At 37.8% G+C, this 24634-nt stretch overlaps 1 protein-coding gene across 10 annotated transcripts in view; it reads left to right on the top strand.

The window, feature by feature from the left end:
* The window catches only part of TRAF3 (TNF receptor associated factor 3), a 74655-nt gene that overhangs the window by 9224 nt on the left and 40797 nt on the right, over nt 1-24634 (top strand). For 6 of the 10 annotated variants that reach the window (XM_075029799.1, XM_075029800.1, XM_075029792.1 and 3 more), the window contains exon 2: nt 8548-8690. The exons of 3 other annotated variants lie outside the window; for them this stretch is intronic. The gene's annotated coding sequence lies outside the window, so the exon portion shown is untranslated. The remainder of the gene's footprint in view (nt 1-8547; nt 8691-24634) is intronic. One more of the 10 variants, XM_075029794.1, reaches the window with a different exon arrangement.

Here is a 24634-nt window from a genome sequence, read left to right as displayed (position 1 = left end):
ATCTGTTTTAAGTGTTGACTCTGTGTTATGTTCATGCCCTGCCATCATGTAGATGGGGATATTGCAGTATTAAAGAAATATATTGTCAAGAAATACTTGATTTAAAAATCCAAAAATTATTTAGACTGACTGTTATAGCAATAACACCCTCATGAATCTAGTATTTGAGTTCCTGTCATCTTGATGACCCTTTTCCACTACCATTTCTTTTTAAAGAGCAGTATTTTAACTTAAACATGTTATGATAGTATTCCTTTGCCTGAGCCCTGATTCACTAGTGATTTTTAGAAAAACTTAAGGGAACAAAGATGGTGCCTTACACACAGAGGCACTGAGTACCACCTTGAATGCTGTAGGTGATCCCAGATGGTCTGAAGTTGATGCTCCAAAAGTGTGCAGTCCATATGGCCAAACCCTTATCTGCCAGTCCTGCGCATGTCTTGGATATTTTAGGGCATCTAAAATTATACTAAACACCCATAATTGGACACCTGACTTGTTCTGCAATAGTTAGAGTTGAGATGCATATTATATAAAAACCCCATGCATTAGCAAGTGTATTTGTTAAATACTCCTTGCTGTTAGGATTCCTTCACAGATAGCAAGACAAGGTTGCTGAGGTCTTTGAATTCTCCTGCACCACAGGGCTGCAAGTAGAACCCCCCCCCCCCCCCCAATTTAGAAATGGTATTGGTCAAGAGTGATAGAGTTAGTCAGGCTGGGTTCACGAAGCCACAGCTCTTGTCATATTACCAGTAGAAGTAATTTTAGTGTGATTTAAAGAATCAATATAATTATGACCAGGTAGCAAAAAAGTTTAGCAGCATTAAATAGCACTGAGCAAGAAATGTAAGAGACAAAATCTTTCTTAAGAAACAGATTTTTATTTTTTTTCTTTTGAAGAAGTAGTAACTTAGCAAAAATCCACTTCTTGAGGTTGGAAAGTTTAAATAATTTCAGATCGAGCAGCGGGAAGCCTAGCTTAGCAGACTTAGCCTGAGTTTAACAGCTGTTGAAGCGGTGTGCAGCAGCCAGTGGACTTCACATGTAATCTTCTGTTTTCAAAAAAAGAAATTGAGAAGTTTGCTAAAATCTTTGTTGACTTTCTAAGCTTGGCCAGGGTTAAAATGTGTGATTGCCAGGTGCTGTTATTTCCTCAAAATCTAGCAGGTTGAAGTAATAGGCAGAGGGATGATTCTTCTTGGTCTTAATCATCCATTTTGGAATAAGTCAAATAGGAAAAGTTATCAGTTATGTGATAACTGGAGAAATGGACAAGCTGTTGTGTGAGAGAACTTGGCCATTAGTGTTTTATCAGTTTGCTAATAATAACTTACAGCTTGCTAATAATGACGCTTAAAGGGGCAATTAAAAGATAGCAGTTATGATGTCATCCAGCCATACAATTTCACATCAAATATGGACTTGCTATTCTTCAGTTACTTGATTGGCTTGCTAAGAGAGGCCAAAACCGAAGGTGGAAATGAATTGGGCAAAGTTAGTTGTGCTTGTTCACCTTGAATAGAAAGTCTTGATTCTAACATTGCCATAGGATAGTGTATAGACAGAAGGGTGATAGTATTCTGGGCTCTATTACTATTTAATACTTAAACATTAGCAAAACCTAGCCTTGCTTCTTCCCTCCTACCTCAACTTTCAACTGGTTGAGTTTACAGGCTAAGACTTGGCAATTAATAGGATTTGTCATTGTATTTTGCTGTGCTTAGATTCCAGAAGGAGGAATAACTATTGTTCCTACAGTCAAAATGACATCAACAGCGTATCCCACAGGAATGTTGATCAGAGAGGGCATAGTAAGGACAGTCAGGGAAGAAGTGGCAATGTGTTGTAGCATATTAAGGATGCCTACGTTTATTTTTAGGTGTAGAAGCTAATGAGGGGAGGTCTAGGGAGTGATAAGAGCAGTATTGTGATAGACCCACCAAAAATGGGTGGGATGGTAAAGCTTATTTTCTGTTTTAAAAACATACTAAATGAACAAATGATCAAACATGAGATTTGGCGTAAATGAAGGATTTTATTTGCACAGGTATCTTTTGAGAAAGGCGCATGGGACATGCGCTCCTGTGCAAGAATTCATTGATGTACAGGAAAGTTCTTGTTAGTAAATACGGATGCTTGTCTTGATTTAATGTTGAACAAGAGAGGAAGGAGCTTGCTAAAAAGATGGAAGAAGGAGGCAGCTTGTGAAAGATTAACTTGAACTGATAAAACTCGGTATTTCTACGAAGTGAGGGAGGAAGAACAGCAAAATAGAGAAGAACAGCAAAATAAGGACAACAACAAAATTTCAGAAGATTTGTAGGTAAGAAGCCATAGGAAGCATGTTAGTCTTAAGAAGAAGGAATTCAGTAAAGTTATCTTTTTTTAGGGAACAAACTTGAGTTAGTAATTTTTATTTTCTTTTGCAATGACACGCAGCAACAGACTGTTTTGGCTAAATCAGTACATTGCCAACAATCTGAAATTTGAGAAGAAATTGTATGAATCGAGGTGATAGTATTAAAGATGAGTAAGAAAGAATGGCATAAGTGTGTAGGGAGAAGATTGGAGTGTTTGAGCCATAGAACAATATTAAACTAACATGGGAGATGAAAGGATAATGAGAAGATGTTTTTCCTATGGTCTTGAGCAGTAAGAGGGCATTGGTCCAGTAGCCAATATGGAGGGAAAAGTGACAAAAGTTGATGCCAAGAGAAATTAAGTAATTAATTCTTCTTTCTTCTATCTACTTTAGACGAACCAACTGATATAATGCATAACTCAATTAGCTGTTAACTCTTTCACATCTGTTTGGGATAATTGATTGAGGTTAAATGCAATTCAAAAGGGTTTTTGTACTTGATCTTGTTATTAGTTTTCTGTGATAAAAGTGATGTGAAACTGAGTAACGAAATTTATTTTCCAGAGAAACTAGAATAAATGTTTTGTTTATAAACATCTGCAAGATAACAAAATGATGGTAAGGGCCATTAGAAATTTGTCCATAGTATTTTATCACAATTCTTTCTGTATCCTGATGAAGGGTCTAGGGGACTGAGGAGAAACAATCTAGTTTAAATGACATGGCTGCAAGGGTAGCATGCAAGGGATTGGAAAAGCGAGCAGGAAGATGCAGGTAACTGTCATCCTCTTGGGTAATATTGCCTAGACATCTGTATTGGCTCCTGAGATAGTTAAAATTTTCCAACAGGGACTTTAAGGACTGAATAATAGAGAACAAATTTAGTACATTTGCAAATGGATACCAAACTGGGAACCCCTGTAAGTATTCTGGAGAACAGAACTCCAGTTCAGAATGAACAGGCCTTGATGGGGTCAGTGACATTGGGTAGCTCACTGCTCTTAAGTTTTCATATGGCCTATGTTTTTCTTGCAACCAAGGAAGCAGCTTCAGTTTCTCTTTTTCTCCTGATTTCAAATACTGAATCCAATTCAAGATGTCATTGAGCTTCAAAGTACTTGGCCTACAGCCTCTTGTATTATCTTAAATGAAATGCCTGAACCTGCTGTTAAGACTAGATGCAATGTGTCAGTCTTGATGCTGTTACCAACACTGAAATGAAATCATGTATTTCCGCCACTCTTAGAGTAGACCCAGAGCTGCAGTGTGCTAGAACTCACTTTGTACCTTGGGTAGTGTTTAAACCACCAGTGAACATGAGTTTTATGTTGTAAGACATTGCGAAGTGAACTGTAAAAAGCAAGGAACCCAAGGAGCCATGTGCGTTATGGTTTTTTCCCCCTTTTTTTTTTTTTTTTTTTTACTACCACAAGTGTAGTAAATTCCAAATGGAGAGGTGGGAAGGCCAAACAAAGATGTAGCAATATCTTAATGGCTGTAGTTAGTCATTAGGACTCAAGCATCAGAGCCTGTTGCCAAGTATGACATACAATAGGTAAAATAGAAACAAGAGCGTTTAGAGAGCGTTTTAATAATACATGTTTCTATATGGCCTTACTCCCTGTAAGTGCTCCCTGATCCTATATGATATGGTCCTTAAACTGCTGTTGTCTCTTTGTTCTTCTGGTCTCTAGTAATTTTTTCCTGTAGATAGAAATGTTCTTTAAGAAACCTTTATTGTTGTAGTGCATACAAGTGACTTCTGAGATGCTGTTTCCTTATGGCCTCCAGTGAAACCACCCTACATATCCAGACGTTAACTGCAAGAGTAAAAAGGCCAGCATATAATGGCTGTTAATTAGTACAGAACAGTTCAGCTTCCATTGTTCTAAACTAATGTAGGATATTAATCTGTTTTCAATAACTAGGATGAGACTAAGTGGTGACTGGGTCATTCTTTCTGCAGACACTCAAAGACTCATAGAATCATAGAATGATTTGGGTTGGAAGGGACCTTAAAGATCATCTAGTTCCAACCCCCCTGCCATGGGCAGGGACACCTTCCACTAGACCAGGTTGCTCAAAGCCCCATCCAGCCTGGCCTTGCACAATTCCAGGGATGGGGCATCCACAGCTTCCCTGGGCAATTTGTTCCAGTGCCTCACCACCCTCACAGTGAAGAACTTCTTCCTTACATCTAATCTAAATCTACCCTCTTTCAGTTTAAAGCCGTTAACCCTTCTGGTATCACTACATGGCCTTGTAAAAAGTCCCTCTCCACCTTTCTTGTAAGCCCCCTTCAGGTACTGGAAGGCTGCTATAAGGTCTCCTCAGAACCTTCTTTTCTCCAGGCTGAACAACCCCAACTCTCTCAGCCCGTCTTCACAGGAGAGGTGCTCCAGTCCTCTGGTCATTTCTGTGGCCCCCCTCTGGACTCGCTCCAACAGGTCCATGTCCTTCTCATGTTGGGGGCCCCAGAGCTGAACACAACACTCCAGGTGGGGTCTCATGAGAGTGGAGTGGAGGGGGAGAATCACCTCCCTCGTCCTGCTGGCCACACTTCTTTTGATGCAGCCCAGGATACGGTTGCCTTTCTGGGCTGCAGGTGCACATTGCCGGCTCATGTTGAGCTTCTCGACAACCAACACCCCCAAGTCCTTCTCTGCCGGGCTGCTCTCAATCCACTCATCGCCCAGCCTGTATTTGTGCTTGGGATTCCCCTGACCCATGTGCAGGACCTTGCACTTGGCCTTGTTGAACTTCATGAGTTTCACACAGGCCCACCTCTCAAGCCTGTCAAGGTCCCTCTGGATGGCATCCCTTCCCTCCAGCGTGTCGACCACAGCACACAGCTTGGTGTCATCAGCAAACTTGCTGAGGGTGCACTCGATCCCACTGTCCATGTCACCGACAAAGATGTTAAACAGCGCCGGTCCCAGTACCGACCCCTGAGGGTGTGTGGTCAGTCCTCTTTGTGAGAGGCTGTGACTGTGGCAGAACTAGTTAGTCCAAATTAACTTTGGAAAAGCAGGCGGGGTGAGAATTGATATCAGGCTGATGACTTTTCAGGATTATGTTAACTGATAAAACTGTCCTACTATCAATACTGAATGAGCAGAAATGCATAGGGGAAATAGATCTTGGAATGTTACACATTTTAAATCAGTAATACCATTGCTGCGGTTTGCCCAAATGTAATTGTTTCTGGTGGTTGTCTAAACACAGAAGGCTTCAGGGTTGTCTCCAGTCCATATTCAGACTTGCAGATAGTCAGACTGGAGGTATAAAGTCTGTGAAGTCAATATGTCAGTAGAGAACTCTTTAAGTGTTCTTAAACAGGGGGCTTTATCTTCTAATGTCCACAAGCAGAGCACTGTAGACGGATAGAAGTCTTCATTACAGAAAAAAAATGAGTCTTTCAGGTGTGTAGTGTTGTTCTGTCTGCCTTCATCCTTTCGTTTTTTCCATTCACCAGAGAACTAGATCAGGGGCTGGACTATAGGCTAGAACATAGCTGTTTGTTGCCGCTGCAAGGATGTATTTTTTTTTTAATCCATCTTTTGCCTCTGGTCTAGTTTGGGGTTTTTTTGTGTGTGTAGGGGTGTTGGTTTTTTTGTGTGTTGGGGGGGGGGGTTTGTTTGTTTGTTTGTTTGTTTGTGTTTTTTTTGTTTTTTTTTTTTTTTAATTTGCATTGTGCATTTTGTGTTTTGGATTACTGTACTCAGGTCTTTCCCTGAACCATATTGTTAGACAAGAACAACTGAAGCCTCTATAGCATTATATTGCTATCTGAATTGAGGAAATTGTTTTCATGGTGTGACCTTAGTTTACGACAGTAGCTCCAAGGGTTCTGATCTCTGCAGGGCCATCTTGCAAAATAGCGGATTAAGCTTGCTCCAGCATGATTTCCAGATGTCTAATGCCCTAGGAAGAGCTGTGCTTACTCTTGTGATTTGAAGTGTAGTAATTGCCTTAGGTGGAAAACCTAAGGCAGACCACAAAACCAGTATTGTTCTGGCTGTGGTTTTTTGATAAGGCATACAGGGAGCGCAGCCTGCCACTTCATGGAGGGTGAGGACTGGTATTCAGTATGTGGATAAAGATGATGCAGTCCATGTAAGTACAGCACTATCAAGACTGACAAGAAAACTCTAGTTGCGGGTGAGAAGTGCTTAGCTGTCCTGGGGAACTTAAAAAACTGTACTACTGTCTGTTTTCTGTGTGAACTGGTGGACACCTTTGGGTCCTCAGGATGGTTCCCAGAGATTGCTTTGGCCATTACAACATGGAGATGTTGCTTTTTACTTGGGCAATGCAGCTGTATTGCTGGTTGTGGTCTGTATGCTCCAGGGATAGAATTTAGGCCTTCAAATGAATAAGTGCATCACCAGATAACAGAAAGAAACATGCTTTTTGTTGTTTTGCATGCTTTTTTCTTTTCTCTTTCCGTAATTACAAGTTTGTTCTGTCGTGCAGTGGAGACAGCCCCCTTAACTAGGTTTCAGTTTAAAAAGGAGCATATAGTTATTGGAGTCAGAAGGCCTCTTTCATTCCTTCTTCTGTTATCATCAACTAAGACAAAATGTGCATAATCACAAATGTGGCTTTTGCTGGCAGATATATAGGTAAAGTAAATTGTCTGTGAGAAGAAAAGTGAGATAGAATGTCTTAATGTACTGTAGGGTTGAAAGACTGTTTCAGTAGGACAGAACGCTTTTTAAAGGATTTGCATCACCGTAAGTAAAATAAAAAAAAAGGACCACAGAAACAGTTGTTCATACATTGCATTATGGAGCCCTAACACCAGGAGCTGGTAAAAGATGATGAATTTAACTCTCTGAATTTGGGCTTCTAAACTTCCCCCCAACCCCACAAACACAATGCTTTGTGTTCTGTTAGGAAAGTTGTATTGCACTGTCATGGTAAGAGAGTTGTACTACTTCAGTACTAAAACAAATGTGGTGTTTGTGCTTTTGAGACTTTACATAGTAGGATTTAGTTTATGATCAGTTTTGTAATTTAAAGTCTGTTTTAGAGCTCTAAATCCTAATACTTAGGTATTTATGAGCCACAGCATTAATTAAAAATATTTATTCAATTTCCAGCTTTCAACAAGTTGTATAATTAAAAAAACAGGCTTACTCTTAAGTATCATTAAAAATATTTTAAAAGCAGCAACTAAAATATAATCTGAACAATCTGTATTTTTAAATTGATTATTTTTAGCAGAATAAGGTGAATAATATCTGAGCTGTGAGATGTTTTGAATTCACTCTTTAATTTTAAATACAATCTTTAAGCTGTTATTAGCCCTCTGAAAACTGAGGAAAGATTCTTTCATTCAAGCTACTTTACTTTGAGTGAACTGGATTTTATGCTATAGTGGTGGTGTAGCATATTTTCACCGCTAAAAGAAGGAAAGAACACCTTTCAGTTCATTACTGACTGTAGGGATTCTAGGCTCTCGTTAGCTTTTATTTCACAGTAAAGTGAAAATGGAAGAAATAAGATGGTATCGTGCTTTCTTGTAAATCCATTCCAATTGTTTCACTAGTATGAATTTTCTACAAGAATAAAACTGGTAACTTAAACTGCTTCAGTTCTCAGTATCACAGTTTAGAAGTGGTGATGATGTCCTAGCCAATATATTTTAATACCATTTTGTGGTAGTATTAAAACTACCTGTGTTTTCAATGTTCATATTTCCTTCCTTTTATATCGGAGTGTAAATCTTTCCTATGCTGAATAGGTTGAAGTACAGTAGCTAGTAAAATTAGACCTGTGTTGTGAAATGGAGCATGCATCTCAGATAGATAGTTTCTTTTCTTGGTTTTGGTTTAGGTTAACAGAAGTATCTTTACATCTGCAGTTTCTGGAAATTTAAGAACACTGTGAACCTCTGGCCAAGAAAAATTTTCCCATTATGTAAAACATTCTTGCAGACTAGCTTGACTCACTAAGTGGTGGCAGTGGTGACTTCCTCCATGAAGTAAATAGACTTTTGCAATGAATTTTCTAGTGAACTGATAAATCTCAGTGCAGCTTTTTGATTTGCTGTAGTTTGTTATGGTTTCGTGCAACCTTAACCTACTATTTCTCTTTTCTGCCTTCAGGCTTGTGAGAATTGTTTCTGTATATTAATAGGAGATGCTTGAAACCGACCTTACTTGTTTCTTTCCCAGCAGGAAAGCCTGAGTGCTTAGGCTTTAACTGAATCAAGACCAGCTCTCAGCAGTGGGAGACAATATATTAATCCATTGGAAGCACAGACTGCTGTCTTGTGTGTCACTGTGGTTTGTGTTGTGAATTTTTTTCATGTAAACAGGTAGGTAGCAACAATTCTTCTGCTGTATATATTTTTGTGATATGTACATTTTAGAAACCTCATGAAAGTTGTGTGAGTTGGGGTTTTTTGTTGGGTTTTTTTTTGGTAGAAGTAGTATTTGTATCATGGCATGAAACTGTAAAGTACCTTGTTCTCCTTTGTGTTTTCACATCTTTAAGTTGATTGTATTAATTTTACAAATCATCTTCAGTGCCTGGACTTGCTTTAGTTATGAATGAGGGTGATACCTCAGAAGTCAAACAAGTTTCATTCTTATTTCTCTAAGTAAACCCACTTACAGCCTTGCTCTTTCTTATTCTGTCTTCCACACAATCAGAATGGACTATTTAGCAAGTTCTTCTGCACTCTTTGCCTGATGGAATTAATTTGGCTGATAGTATATGGAGGTTTGTTTATTTATAAACTTTTGTTTCATTTTATCAGTTCTGTTGTATTTGTGAGAAAGGTAAGCAAATTATCTCAATTTTATTAAACATCTGAGGGAAAGATTTTTTTTTTTATTTTTATTTCAAATAGCTTAAAAAATACGATTAGAACTCTCACAGGTGGTAGCCAGCTTCCTCAGTCAGCCACAGCCCAATTCGGGAAACTACAGTATACCTTAGTTGCAAGAAGAGAAAACTTCCTGAAGCTTTTAGAACAGTACATTAAATGTTTGAGGTTGTGCTTTACTTCCTTGTTCCGCTCTACTTTTTCTGGAGTTTGAAAAGAAATGATGCTTCTACAAAAAAGTTAGTAGTCCTTTTTGCCTTCAGTTTAAGCTGTAAATTAGGAATGGATAAAAAAAGAAGTGAAACATGCTCCTTTCAACTTCTTGACACATAGGAAATTCCTCAGTCCTTCAGGTGAGTGATAGGGATTGTGTCTTTAGAGAGTAGCAGCAGGTGATGCTCTGGGACTGCTCTATGGCCTGTTCCTCAGAGTAGGTGCAGCTTTAAAAGCTGGAAGGTAGAGAGGCTTTTTCAAAATTTGTGGAAAAGGGGTAAAAATAAGCTTTTTGCTATAATAACAATAGACAGTATGTTAAGTGCCATGACTAAGAACTTCTCGTAAGTAATAAATTATGTAATTAATGATGCTGTTTATACACAGAAGTTCATGTTCTTGTTACAGTAAGTTCTTTTTTTGTAGATTCACATAACAGTCCTTTCTAGGTTGTGATCTAGATGTAGCACCTGAAGGGTGCAGGAGGAGGAAATAGTCTGCTGGAGTGGTTGGATGCTATCTTGGCCTTTTCTCTTTCTGTCTTACCCTCCCACCAAGAATACACGGGACCTCGAACAATTTATGAAACAAACTTGCTATCTTTCTGTAAGATTTTCTTCCTTGGCCCCATTTTCTAACTTAGTGCTAGGTGTTTTTTTTCCTAAGAAATGCTGTATGCATCCTCGATAGTGTGTGAATCCCAGCCAGAAAGCAACTAGGCTGCACGTGGCTGTCTTCAGTGTCCTGAAGCAAAACAGGTTAAAAAGTGTTGTTAAGGCACTAGTTTTAAACTAACTGAGGAAACTGAAAGATACTATGTTGCATTTTTAGGGGAAAGGGATATTTTTGTTCTCCCTCCCCCCAGCTTTACCAGGATACAATTATGGTTTGGTGTTCCTTATTACTAGTTTTTTTTTTTTTTTAACTTTTGGCGGTTCCCAGCTTAAGACTGAAGTCCTGTTATACAAGGTAATATTTATACAAGTATGTGAAGAGATGGGAACTTGGTAGGTGTCCAGGTAAGATCAGAGAAAGGAGGCATTATATCTGTTCCTCAACACAGGAGAATAGAAATGTACAGAAGTACTCTAAGTCATGCAGAAAGGCTCTGATAGCTCTTCTGATTTTTTTCTGTTTCAAAGCCAACATGCCTTTTCCCTTTTCAATTCATTATCGTATTTTTCAAATGTGGTATATGATGTTTGGTCTACAAACCAGAGAAGAGATTTGAAACTGAAGATGACCTTTAGTGTTAAATAAATTATTTTCAGCAGAGACAAACTTAAAATAAAACTAACTAAAACTTTGTTTGGGAACCTAAACTGAGTATATGTTGTCCGTTACAGGAATTTCAATTTTAACTAAGCCATGTTAGAAAAGAAAAAAAAAGTAAACCTGCTGTTTCAGTGCATGGAAACTCAGGAGCCTCTATGAAGAGTAAGCAAAGGACTTGGGCACAGCTGTGAGAAATTAATCTTTCTCCCATATGTGGGTGAGGGAGTGGGTAGTAGGTATGTTCATTATATCTGCGAGTCTGTACCTATGTTGCCCATTACTTTTTCTTTAAAAGGCCAGCATAAACCTTGTTGAAACACACCACAAAAACCAACCAACCTTTTCACTGCTGTGAGCCAAAACCCAAACCCATTTCCTTTCTTCTTAGCCCCATACAATGTGCTCTGAATGCTGGCTACTGCCCCTTCTCTTGGCAGGGTTGCAGCAGAAGGTAGAGAAGTGCTGAATTGCGGCTGGAGGTTTCTGAGCTTTCTGTGTCCTTGTCGGCATGTGTTCAGCCCCGCCTAACGTTTCAGTGAGGCCAAACCAGAAAAGACTGGGTAGGATCTTCCTCCGTGGAAGATCCATGGATCTCAAGGAATAATAGGTTGCTGATGGTAGGCAGCTGGGCTGCTATGGGCTAAAAGATCTGGCCTTGAGCCTTGCTCCGCAGGATGCAGAGGGAAGGAGCAGTGATGAGCCTATTGTTGCAAAAGAGTCAACAACTGGCTGATTGACACTCAGCACTCATTGTTGCTCCCTTAGCTCTTAAATGCAGCTGTGGAGAATGAAGAAGCGAGGTGGGGGAGAAAAAAAAAGTGAACCCAAGTAAAAATTAGACTTCTAGTGTTCAAAGAGGCAATGGGCATAAATTAAAAAACCCATAAAATTCCATCTAAACACAAGAAAAACTTTGACTGTGGGGGTGCTCAAACACTGCAACAGGTTGCCCAGAGTGGTAGTAGAGTCACTGTGTTTGCAGATACTCAAAACCTGATGGGACACCGTTATGGGCAGCGGGGTCTCGCTGATCCTGCTTGAGCAGGGGGATTGGACTAGATGATTTCCAGATGTCCCTTCCAATGCTCAACCCTTCTGTGAAAGCTTCTTTAATATTCAGATGTATTCTTTAGCTGCTGTTGTGGAACACTTGGGAAATAATTACAAATGCCCCTGCTGGGCATTACAAATGCCGGCTGGGCATTTGTCTCACAAATGCCGCTGCTGTGTAATCACGGCAGTTTTAATTGTATAGGGAAAGCATCCAAGTATTAAAATAGTTAATTGACTAAACTCCCTGATTTAAGCAGCAAAAGCAAAAAAACCCACCAGCACCACTACGTTTTGCCCCAGACCCAGAAAAGCCCCAAACACCCCAAACCTTAAAAGACTTTTTTTCTTTAGTTTTTTAACCCTCTAAAATATTAGAGGTTATGAGAATAAAAGGTTGCTTTAATGTAACTTATAAACAGTGAAGTCACTAAATAGAAGAAACAACTTAAAAATTTTAAAAATGGTTTATGTTTTTTTCCCCAATTCCCTCTAGTTTTGCCACAAAGTAAGATCCCAAACTTATCCTATGAAAAATGAAGGAAAAGAAAGGCAGGAACACAAGAGGAGAAACAGCAGAGAGAATCCTAAGAGATCCCACCAAACTCTGCAGTTTATTCCTTTCAGCCCACAACTAGTAAGACCTGAGGTGATTTGAATGAACTTTTCTGTAACTGTGTTTCTTTCCCTGGCTCTTTTAGTCCTCCCCTGTTTGCGTTTTGCATAGCCCTCAGAAGGACTGCAGTGCAGTAATTGGCAAGGAGGGAATTACTAGGAAGGAAAATCAAGCTATGGTGATTCCTTTTGCAGTGTTGTGTTGCTGAAATCTGCATTTTGGAGCAGGAGGTAATGAACGGGTGCCTTCAGGTTTCCAATTCAGAGATCTGACTGCTTGCAAAAGAAGGGTGTGGATAAGTTTTCATTAAGTGTCCCTAGTGTGTGCATGGCATGCTGGACAGCCATTAAGTTTATTGATGCAGTGGTTTGTTTTTTTTCTTGATATGAAACACTTCCAGTTTCTGCCTAATACTTTGTTTTTAATCCTCTGTGCTCAGACAGTGGAGAATTAAGGTAAGGTACTTTTTGTTGCCTAACACATAAAGGATAATAGAAGTAATTTCTGCATGTTGTAGCATGCAACAATAACTGCATTCTGTTGGAAAGTAAAAGTTTTGATTACCTTTTTTATTGCTTGTAACTCATTGAAATTCATTGTAATAAATTCCTTGAATTATCTAGTATATTAAAGTTGACAAACAGTTACTTGTACTTCATATATATTAAAATCTCTTTTTGTAGTCAGTTTTCACTTTGATTATCTAATATAATAAGGAATTGTTTTCAAGAACAGTGTTCTGGGAATGTCCCTCTTTTTATGATAATCTTAAGAGCTAAAAACCCAATCCTTTCTATGTCTTATCCATGTCTTTGGATGTTTTTTTAATGCCAGAATTTAAAGGGTATAGCACTGTCATAATGCTGCTGTTTAGCTGTGGAGTGCACTTTTTCAGTAAGAATGAAACCTTGGAGGTGCCTGAATCCTCTGTGAATCAGAAGGGATTGCTGTTGTGTTGGGAGAGAAAGGAGAGGCTGGAAGTACAAAACTCTCTGCTCTAAATTTAGTTTTATAGCTAAGAATATGAATGGACAGTGACCAGGGCAGTCATAATTAGTGTCTAAACTCAGGAGGGGAGCTTGAAAGAGCTTTAGAACTTAAATTTCTTGCTGAGTTACTGTATAAATGTTTATTACAGAAATTCATACTTAATTCATGACATCTGTAAGAATTATGGGTGATTTGCAATTTATATACTCTTTGGGTGGGGAAAGTGTTGTACAGTTGCAGATCTCCTTTTTGTATGTAAGAGTTCATTCCTCTAGTTTTCTGTAAATCTCAGAGCTGGGCTATTTTTCCAGCTGCTTTGTTTCTAGAATGAGCCAGATTGGGCTTTCTTTGGCCAGTGTGTTTCTTTTGCCAGAGTCTGTAACTGCTCATGAGCCTATTACTTAATATGATTCTGGTCCAAAGTAGCGTGGCTGTTACTTTATTAGTAGCAGTAGCCTTTCCTTTCTACCCCCTGAGGACCAAAGGTGAATTGTAGCATGTGACAAAGATCAAAAAATCAGAAAGCCACAAAAAAGACTCACCTATAGCTGTGGAAGTAGATAAATAAAAGGACTAGATAAATGTTGTCTTGGTCTCATGTTACCAAGCCACTTACTTTAGACATGATAATGGGAATGAGAGCCCATCACATTTACTGGCAGGTACGCAATTCTGTGACTGTCTGAACTTCCATAACCAGCTCTGTGTAACTGCTGAGGCTGATCCATCTTCGCAGCATTCTGTGCAGGATGACAGCTGGGAACACGCTGCCGAGGTGGGCCCTTGGTGCTGGTCTGCTTAGTGTCATCTGGGAACATCGCTGCTCTGGCACTACGGAATAGCTGCTCAGATTTGTCAGAGTTCACTGGCACTGTTGGACTCTGTGGTAGGTGGATGCAAACTTCATTGACGAGTTGAGAAACTAAAATTCTTGCAAAAATGTGGTTTGACTGTATATATTATAAATAGTCAGGTGAGGTTACTGCAACGTGGTTACAAAATGTTGTTGCTGAAGTGTAAATATGAGAGAAACTGTGGGGACTTAAGATTTAGTCTACTGGTGGCCTGGGCGTTGTTGTAGCATGGTTGTATTTAAACTTTACTATCAACATTTAGGAATGCATATAGATAGAGATTGATGAAGATTTGTATTAATTATGCTTTCAGACTCCTTTCCCCTTTTTCTCTGTGCTTGTAAAAATTCCAGGATCAAACAAGCTTGGCCAAATCAGGTTGCTTTCTTCTAAAACCAAATCAGGTTGCTTTTTGGTTTGAATATTGTCATGGGGTGTTTTTTTCAAGAAACGCTCTGTAGAACAATTAGTTACTTTCCCAGAATTGGGCTGATGTTTCCAAATGGAATTTAACAGACTGTTACCAAGAAAATGGTACTGCTTGGAAGATTTTGTATAGTCTGTAATGACATGTAATGTGTCTGGGTGGAGAAGTTTTTGAGTGTGTGAAGGCAGGAAAAATTAGCTGTGATCTTTACTTTGTGCATGTCCTTCGGTAATGTTGTGTTGTTGAGAGTCCTTTCTGAACAATAGTGGAGGAGAGGAAAACGGTGGTTGAAAAATCACATGTTGGTATGTTACCTGTAATGTTCTTTACGTTATTATTAAAAATTAGTTTGGTACTTCCTCAGTTTCATTAGACTAACTTTTTACAAATGCTGAGAAGCCTGTTACAGGGTTTTTCAATGAAGGTAACATAACTTAAACTTTTCTTTCTTTAGGGCAAAGAAAGAAACCGGGCAGACTATAGCAAAGCTCCCCTTATTGGCAAGAGTAAAGAGAACTCTAACAGAGCATTGAGAAAGCCTATTCTCCTTTATCCTCAACCTGCAGATCAAATGAGATTCAAATAAAACACAGGAAAAGTAAGCAAAGTCTTCCAAATTTGGGGGAAGGGAGAGGTGTTAGTGTGTGAAGAAAAGAAGTGTACAGATTTGATCAAGAAAACTGTTGCACAAACTGGAAATCAAAAGCTTTTTTAAACTAACAATTCCCCTTTTAATATTGTAGTCTCTTCAGTTGTCTGTCAAGGAGAACTGTTATGTGAGAAGGAGTATATAATTTCCAGACTGATAGAGAGTTTACCTGGTAGCAGATAGCTAGTGAAGAGGTTGGAAGAGGCAGTGAGTAAGAGCAAAGGCTGGGCTGGGAAGAAGACAAGAACTATCAAGGGTTTCAACCTTGATGCCATTCTGACAGCAGCTGTGATACTGATGAGGTATTTAAATGGAAAAGGGTCTTGTAACCTGTTCTTAATATGAACCTCTTCTGAAGAGTAGATTGTAAGAAAATACATATATTTTATGGAATTATGTTACTACTAGTTTGGAGACTCACCTTTAATCTTCTAGTGCTTGTAACTTGACTTGTGGTTGCTTGAAGCTGTATTCACATCTATGTCAAATTCTTTGGTGACACTGCCACTGCTTTGTGTGGCTGTGATACAGTAAAATTCTTCCTTGATGCTTTTGTTTTTAATATAACTTTTTTTGGCTGCTGGGAAAAATCTTGCATTTGTCAAGCATGAAAATTCTGAGAGCCTTGGATAAACTTTGAAGGAGAGAGATTTATTTGGAATTATAGATTTGATGTACTTTCTCTCATAGGTTTCTTTTGCCTTTTGTTTGAGTGCATGGCTAAACTGGGCTGTACTCGATCCAAACTTCATGAGCTTGCTAGCTAATGGTTAGGAGACAAATTGCTATTACATTTATGTAGTAGTTCATGATTTATTTATTTTTTCTACTAAAGCATGGGTATTTGTATAGAGGAGAACATTTTACCTGAACAGTCTTTTTACAGCTTTGAAGTAGGTGGTTAGGACTCATGGAATATTTTTTTTTTTTACCTACCTGTCATCTTGAACTTTACGGGAAATCTCCTTTTTGCTTTGTTTTTAATTCACTATCTAGTCATACACATAATATTTCCTCCTTACATTGAAAATGTATTACAACTTTTTGTGAGGATGAGCATTTACTTTGATGACTTTGGTCTGAATTTCATGTGCAATGCTTGGTTTGCATTGCACTGCTGCTATGATGAAAGATAGATGCCAGTAATATATATTGCAAAAATCTGTGTTGTTGACTTTTATGTTGTGCTTCAAGGTAAAACTTGAATGTGGTACTGGCAGGCTTGATTGAAACTACTGGTCAAAACTCAGCAGATGAGAGAAAAAAGGGGGCTTTATAAAGGATAGTATATGAGTACAAGAAGTTTGTATTAATAGAGATGAGCTCTTACTTGCATATAATATTCAGCTTAGGCCACTTTTTTAAAAAAAAATGTATCTGGACATGATTTAAAAAAAAAAAGGGGTGATGACATACCATTAAAGACTTAAAATTTTCATGTGGGAAGAGAGAGAAAATTGGGATTGTCCTCATTCAGCTGAATTTAAGATACTGTGGATTTGCCTTAATTACAGCTGTTGTTGGTGCTCTATCCTCTGTAAGTGCACTAGTGAAATCCCTTACTTCAGCAAGACACAGAAGCTGTTTGGATTGATAACAAAATGTATCCTTGTTCCAAAATGGGATAACCTTCACTTATACTTATTTGCTGACAGCTATGCTGGTGATAGGTGTGATTAGTAAAAACTCTGGTGCAATCAATACCTGGGAGAATAAATTACTAAAACTATATAAAGGAAAAAAAAGTACAGCATGAGTTTACGTATACCTAGTTTAATAATTCTTTTTTTTTTTTTTCCTCTGAATAACTCTCTTGAAAAGTGGAAGATTAAAAAAACAAAAGAAGCAAGGAAAAACTGATTTTTGATACTGTATGATTAACCTACAGAACTCACTAATCTGAGATAACAGCAGGAATTTTTTGCTCTTGGCCTCAAAATAATTGCTTCTAGGGTTAGCAGAGGAATAGAGGAAGCGGGGATCATGCTTAACATGCTTAGGAGCTACCTTTTTTTTTTTCTTTTTTTCTTTTTCCTCCAACTGTTGTATGTTGCTAGAAAACTTTCAACTATGTCTACTGAAAGCAAATACTCCTAGGCTTGAATGAAATGATGACATGATGTCTGTGCTGTAGGCTATGAGCCTATCCACTAGTGTGTTGCAGAGGTTGTTTAATTATGGAAAAGAATCCCAGAACTGGATTGTGCCTGGCTTCATGCATGTATATTATGGCATTTTTCATGTATTTTTGGACTTTATGCTATATTGTAGGAAGCACATTTATAAATGTTCTTAATTTGATTCAATCTTACACTTTGGGGGGGATCTTCTAAAGGCAGCACTACAAGAGCTTCCAGAACAATGTGAAGCAGTTAGAAGAAAGGATTCTTCACAAAAGCATTTATAATGTTAAGGTGGTAGTTCTCCTTTATATATAGAGATGAGGGTACCTTGACCTCTCTAGCTGTTTGTCTATAATATTATACCTAGTGTTTTCAGATCCTGAAATTGTTTCATATAGATCATAAAGCATTGGGCTGCAGTTTAGTTGGGAAGTATTATGAAAAAAAATCTCTTATGAGACTAAGAAAGGCAGGCAGGTGATTTCTTCTTATCCAGACTTCTAGGAGGATTTAGACTGGTGACAAATCTCACTAGAAGAAGAGTCTAAAAATAATACTTTCTACTGATGTAAAACACTTCAGGCCAGGGATGCTATAAAGGGTAAGCAATATAGTGCTTATTTTACAGTTTAGGGGGAAACAAAATGGTAAAGTCTTAAAATCATGTAGCACTCAGTAGAATTGATGGAAAAAAATTCCAAACCACTGCTGTAATATTGGAAGCTTCATTGCCTAGATACAAGTTATTTGTAAAAAGTGGGGAATCAGCACTCTCTGTCCTTTAAACTCTAATCTTAGGACTTAAGCTGCTTGCTCTTACAGTGACTGTCCTCTGCATACTTTTAAATCTGGCATTTGCTCCAATTGGAAGTTATTCTGTGCATTCTGCATAGCTAGACTGTGCCTACATGGATCTTTATAATGCAAGCAGATAGTCTTTATCAGCATAAATTCTCCAAGGAATCTCTGAGGATTCTCATTTAGTTTCTAGTGCAACACCTGGAGGCTTTCAGGTTTGAATTTTCAAAAATAAAAATGCACGTTTAAATGTAAGATTGCCATTAATACATTAAACAAAATTGCTCTATTCAGTATTTATTTGGTAGAGGTGAACACGATTTCATTAATATTAACTAGAGGAGCCCTCTGGCTTTAAGCATGCAAAAAGAATTTTCAACTAAAACTGGCATCTTCATATTCCAAATCTCAGAAATCTTTCTGAGGCTTTGTGGATGGTGTGGAAAGCACCAATTTTTAACATGTCTCTTCAGCAGCAGCAGTGCTGTACAATTCTACCAGAAATTTCTTTGAAAGGTTGCTGTCTCCTGTGTTAAACTTTTTTTTGGCTGTGTAACAGTGATAAACGCTTGCTTTTGGGTAGTGATATGAAATTTGGTCAGAAAAATTTGTAAAGTACTCTTACAATCTTCACATTAAGTATATTGTAGACGGACAACATCCTCATCGATTTTTGTTAATTCACAAAATCCAGTGCAAGAGAGAAACATTCAAAGGTATGTGGGTTTTTTTTGTCCATAGTAGTATCCTGTCTGAACTGGTGCTGTAGAGATGGCTTGTTTTCAAGATGTCAACAATGTCTATTGATCTGAAACCTCCAGAATAACAGTTGATAAAAACCTGCAGGCAGCAAATACAAGACTTAAGGTTGGCAAGGCAAAATAATAAAATAGTTTGATGTATGGAAAAGTAATCACAATCAGAGAGAGAAACTAGGCAGTTGCATGCAAGTTCCAGGTAAAAGAATCTTTTAATGGGACTTTGCAGCTGGAAAAACAAATACCATTATACACCAGAAGGAATTTGTGTCTTATATAGACTTGGCCTTCAATATTGTATTCCCAAAGCCTACGTTTACTACAAGAGGAAGCAACAAGTTCCTTCCTTTCTTACATTGCTGGGAAACATGTTTTGAGAATTTAAATCTTCAGTTACAAAAAAACCAGTTTCTTCCATGAAAACCTTTTGTAAAGGTAAAAAATACTGTAGATAGCAAGTGAATGTGAAGTTCTGATTCTGAACATTCTGACAAGTCTGAATTAAGGGTCTATGTCTTTTTCCAGACCTTGTTTTTTCCTCCTGAAAGTTCAGCTTCAGTAATACATTTTTACTAGAGATGTGGAAACTAGAATGCACTTTACTATAACTAGAAATACTAGCACACGTGTTGTGGTGGTTTGGTTTTTTTAAATTATTTTTTTTCTGTGTGTTGTTTTTTTTCTTCCAGATTCCATTTACAATGTGTTTCAATAGGTTTTTTCCTCTAATAGAAGAATCTTAACAATGTGCCCCCCTGTCACTTTTCCCAAACTTCAAGATGTTAGTAATAGAAAATACAATATAAGCAGTGAAGTATACAGTACGAGCACTGAAATCACTGAAGTTAAACCTGCTATCACTTCATTAAACAAGTGGACAATGTCTGTGTCTTCCCTCATGTTCTGATAAATAATAAAATAAAAATGGCGAGAGAGTTGCCCTTATGCCCTTTTTTCCTTTTTCTTCCTGAATAAGAAGCAATGATTTTAGACAAAGCTGAAGACATCATCTAGAATGGTGGAAAAATTCACTTAAGATTAGTGAGAGGTTGGAATCTGTGCATGAATGAATATTGCCCAGGCAGTTTAATGTTAAATAAAATATTCCGATGATGTTGCTTGCTGTTATTAATTTCTAGAATTTGGTTAGTATTTAGGGCAGTGTGAAAAAGTAATTCTTTCTTATCTGTGTTTATAGTATGCAGTGGTTGACTGGATAAAATGGAAGAGCAGGAAATGTTTTATGTGGGTGAGTTTCCATAGGAGACAGGATAGATAGATGATTTTTTTTTTTTTGAGCATTGGATGTAGGCTGAGAAAACTTATTTTGGTTACAATGGAAAGAATTTCTTGTGGAAGTGAGATATCGTGATCTCAGTTTCCTGGGATAGCCATTTCTAGTTCCGCAGTACTTCGTTACAACATTAATTCAAAAAGTGCAGAGCCATACTTGAAGTTGCATTCTGTGTCATTTACCAGCTTACTCTATTCTCTGCTGTGTTCAGAATTTCTTGGGAGGATTATTTTGTTAAAGATGAGCTGCATTTTGAAATTAGATTAACTAATATTTTGAGGATTCTTGAGAAGGCAGTTTTCCTGTAATTATTTATAATAAACCTCTTGAAGTGCTTTTGGTTTTTTTCTTTTTTTATTTTGCTTTTCATGGACACCTTTGCCTTCACACGCTTTCTTCTTATGCGTGTGGAAGATGAGGTGAAGAATTTTAAGACGGGTAGTACCTCTGCTTAGATTTCAAGGCTGGATTCATTAAGAGTCAACACAGATGCACTCTGCCAGAAATTGGCAATATAGAAAGTATTCTTCATGCACTTGCCAGTTAGCAGAGTAGATAGATAGACTGTGATTTGAAGAGTATCTGTTGCTATTTTGCTGGACTTCTGAAATTTCAATAGATTGGAAACGAGTATCTCTTTGTTTAAGAGAGTGGAAAAGAATAACATCCGTTGATAGGTCTAGGTTTAAAAAAAGAAAAGGAAAAAAAAGGCTGACAACTTTTAAGACAGCAAGATTTTTTGATTACTACTTGGTGATTTCAGAGATGAGACTTTGGTGTATTAAGTTGATATAATTTTAAAGCAAGTTGTTTCTGATAAATCATGCAGCAGATTTTTCAACCCAAGTTATGCCTTCAAGAAAAGGGGACTTTTTTAGGTCACTAGGGGATGAGACATCTTTTTCTAGGACACTATATTTTGGCCAAAATGATTGCGATATACTATCTGCCTTAGCCCTTGTTGATCCTTGTTAGGATGTGTCACGGGTAGTTCAAATTTACTGTTTCCCAGTCACAGCAAGCATAAGTGGGAAACATAGTGAATGACTTCTTTTTTGGGTGTATGTGATTTGACATTACCACTTGTAACTTGTGAACCAATGACTTCTATGCCGTGCAATAAAAGTAAAGGAAGCGTTAGGCTTGGTGTAAAACGAGAAGTAGAGGAAATCTGGACTGCTGGAAATAGCTTCCCATAAAAACAGAGTATTCAGAATGCAAATATAAACTGGTTTTGCTAGTTCTCTCTTCAAAGCATATATAAAATAATTTCGTAAAAGGAAGCTACCTTTAACTTGAAATATTATTATCATGGCATTTCCCAGAATATTTGATCTGAATATTTTTCTTTTGTGGTAGATCGAACTTTTCCTTTGTAAACAGAGCCAGAAGTTACAAAAAAATACAGTGTTGATCCACTTCCTCCACATGGGACTGGCATATCTATCTCAATCATGGACTTCCCCTGAACAGCAGTGGAAGAGATTAAAATACACTTTGTCCTGTGATCATCTGACTGTCTTTTGATCTTTCCTATTCTTCAAATGCTTCTACTAAAATCCTTGTATAGAAATATGGATCCCAACTGGGGGTTAACTTCATAAGTGAAATGCAATAACCTTGTATATTTTCTCTTCTCTCTCCTGCACCCATAGACAAGAACCAAAACTGGAATTCAAAATGCAGAAGGGCGAGCTTGGACAGCATGTCTCTTATCTGTTGTCTTGTGACCCAGGCTTTCAAAGCTTAAGAGGTCTTTTGATTTCTAAAAGAGGCTTTTGGTTTCTTGCACTTCAAATGACTTTATACTGTATTTTGGTAGCCCGCTGAGATTAAGAAGTAATTATTGAAAGCTGTAGATAGCAAGTGTAAGTCAAAATACAAACACTTTGTTTTTACTACTGCCTCAGGCTGAATCTTAAAGTGGTTTTGCCAGCCCATATGTCATGATTCAAAAGAATGCTGTTAACTTTCAAAAGAGTAATAGTTGAACATAGCATCACAAAAAAATCAGCTTTCCTAAAGGGCACTGAATTACTTTACTGCTCTTTTTTTTTAATAGTTAAAATTTTATCCCTTTTAAAGTTAATTTGTTTGTTTGGGTTTTTTTTGTTTTGTTATGTTTTCTTCCATCAGCGCAGTATGTGTTAGACTGAATGTGAATTCTATTCAACATATTATTGGGTAGTTACTAAAAGTGTCAGTCCCTGGGCTCTTGGATACTCCAAACTATATTAATACTACATTATTATTTATAAATATTCCCATTCTTATCTCTTAATGCTGATGTAATTACTTTACACATCTATCCAATGCTTTCTTTTCTATTTAGAATCTAATTTGTTACACTGAGCAGGAGGGAGTATACATTAGAACTGTTTTCATGAAAGCATAGTCTAGCAGGCTTGCTAAATTGAGTTCCCTGTACTGGGATGTTGTTCTGTTTAATCCTGTAAGACACTTCACATGAATGTGTAGACTCGTTGAAAGAAATAGAGCCAAGGAAAGTGATAAAAAGTTAAAAGAATAAAGCAATGTAAAACTTAGCTTATGGTTCATTTTCTGCTATTCAATCATTTTGCAAACTAGAACATGGGAAATGCACAATGGTTGCGATTCAAGTGACATGCATGATTGTTCTTTTGCAAGAATATCAGATAACATTCTTGGTTATACTTCTGATTTTCTAGTTCAGATAGGAAAAGAAGGACTAGTCTGTACCATCCAAGTGAAAAATAGTTTTGCTATTTGTTCAATAATTTTTACAGAATAGAGCCCTTAAAGATTATGGTGAGATCTGGTTTAGTTGCTTGAGAACATAGCAGTTTGTGCATTGGAACAGCCCTTTTTTCTACATAAGAATATCACGCCATAATTGCTATAATAAAAACTCCTCACAGAGGAGTCTTAAGGACTGGAAGAGGTTGCTTGTAGAGGTTGTGGTATCTTCATCCCTGGAGTTTTTGAAAACTCAGCTTTGGACAACCTGATCTAACTTTGAAGTTGGCCTTGCTCTGAACAGGAGGTTGGGCTAAATGGCCTCCAGAAGTGCCTTCCAACCTCAGCGTCCCTGGGATACTGCACTAAAAAGTGGCTGTGAAGAGCTTGCAAATGGCAGAAGCTTCTTGTGTGGAGAATGCTCAGTGTCTTCTGTGTGTTTTCAAGGGCTTCTGTCCTACTTGCTTATATCCAAGTAGTGATTTTTCCTGTTGATCTCATGTGTTCTATTATGTATATGATCTCAAGGTCTTCTTCACAGTAGGTTTATGTTAGTTTATGCAAGGAAGGTGGATGCTTATGGAGGTATAGGGCAAAATTTAAAGTAGTTAAAATACCCAGTTTATTTTAACACAAGGAAAAATAAGTTTTAAATATCAATGCTGCTTTTATTTTCATACAGGAATTGGTCTTAGTATTTGAATGTTTTGCATAAAAGAAGATAAGGAGTGGTCTTGTCTCTTTCACTGTGTAAAGTTGTATCTAGTGTTGGTGACCAGCAACCCTTTCCCGTCCTCCCATAACCCCCTCAGAATTTTCTTTTGAAGCATATGCTGGAAATACCTCAGCACTGGTTAGCTGATCCTATATATGCTGTATAGAAATAGTGAATAGTGCTTCAAGCATGACAAGTACATGGAGGAAAAAAAAAATAAATCAGTAGTTCCCCTGTACAAACAAGAGGAGTGAAAGTGCCAAGACTTCTGACCTCACACATGGCAAAATCGATGGATGGTCCTTTGCTTTCAAACCTGCGCTCTGGTGCTGCTTCAGTCACTGTCTAGGTATTTTTGTGGAGTGATTCAAGCTATTTGCATTTTATTTAGCAGTTGTTCTTCTGTGCCCTTGTCCAGACTCAACAGTGGGGCTTTTACCAGAATGCCAGGCTGAGGGGTGGCTGGATGCTGTGAGGATGGCTCTCTGCAGTAAGACACCTTCATGCTTAAGAGCTCTAGAGTCAAGATTCCCATGGCAGCCTCCCTGCTCAGCTTTAATTTTTTTTTGACATGTGTGCACTCAGTAAATTAATAATATGTTGTCACCAATATACTGCTTTCAGTTTGCATTATTGTTTTAACGAGTCATCGAGGTACAACAGTATATGTTGCATATTGTAGTCATGCTTGGAAATAGAAGCAGAACCAAGTCAGAAGATTTGTCTAAAAGATACTGAAAGAAAGATGTACGTTCTTTTTAGTACGTATGTGCTAGGAATTTATTAGAAGCTATAAAATGCTGAAATGTAAGACAAAGGAAAAGTTAAGGTTGTTTTAATAATTTAATTTTAAGATAAAGATTTCTGTGTGAGAACTTGAAGCAATAATTCTTGGTGATAGAAAGCATATGGGCTGGGAAGACTGAAGAGCTAGAAATACCACCCCAGGTA

The sequence above is a fragment of the Buteo buteo genome, chromosome 6 (genome assembly GCF_964188355.1).
Source record: "Buteo buteo chromosome 6, bButBut1.hap1.1, whole genome shotgun sequence".
In the NCBI taxonomy this organism is placed as follows: domain Eukaryota; kingdom Metazoa; phylum Chordata; class Aves; order Accipitriformes; family Accipitridae; genus Buteo; species Buteo buteo.
This window is presented reverse-complemented; position numbering and strand designations above follow the sequence as displayed.